General features: G+C 44.7%; 1 protein-coding gene across 1 annotated transcript in view; it reads right to left on the reverse strand.

Annotated features, from left to right (window-relative positions):
• The window catches only part of SNX14 (sorting nexin 14), an 85456-nt gene that overhangs the window by 48335 nt on the left and 36445 nt on the right, over positions 1–676 (reverse strand). The gene's annotated exons all lie outside the window — the stretch shown is intronic.

A 676-nucleotide genomic window follows, 5' to 3' on the forward strand; every position in this document is an offset into this window, starting at 1 on the left:
TTTTTAAACTATTTTATTTAAAATACTTTAAATTTAAAATAAAGTAATATTTAAAGTGTACCACTAAGAATAAGCCATGGTTGGATGTACTGTACAGCACAGAGAAATATAGCTATTATTTTATAATAACTCTAAATAGAGTACTTTCCTGGTGGCTCAGACAGTAAAGCGTCTGCCTCCAATGTGGGAGACCCGGGTTCAATCCCTGAGTTGGGAAGATCTCCTGGAGAAGGCAATGGCAACCCACTGCAGTATTCTTGCCTGGAAAATCCCATGGATGCAGGAAGCTGGTAGGCTACAGTCCATGGGGTCGCAAGGAGTTGGACACGACTGAGCGACTTCACTTTCACTTTCTTTCACTAAACAGAGTGTAGTATATGAAAATACTGAAGCAGTATGTTACCTGAAAATAGTACTATGCTGCTGCTGCTGCTGCTAAGTCACTTCAGTCGTATCCGACTCTTTGCGACCCAATGGACGGCAGCCTACCAGGCTCCCCCGTCCCTCGGATTCTCCAGGCAAGAACACTGAAGTGGGTTGCCATTTCCTTCTCCAATGCATGAAAGTGGAAAGTGAAAATGAAGTCACTCAGTTGTGTCCGACTCTTAGCGACCCCATGGACTGCAGCCTACCAGGCTCCTCTGTCCATGGGATTTTCCAGGCAAGAGTACTGGAG

Source organism: Bison bison, unplaced genomic scaffold (genome assembly GCF_000754665.1).
Source record: "Bison bison bison isolate TAMUID 2011002044 unplaced genomic scaffold, Bison_UMD1.0 scf7180017864035, whole genome shotgun sequence".
Classification (NCBI taxonomy): domain Eukaryota; kingdom Metazoa; phylum Chordata; class Mammalia; order Artiodactyla; family Bovidae; genus Bison; species Bison bison.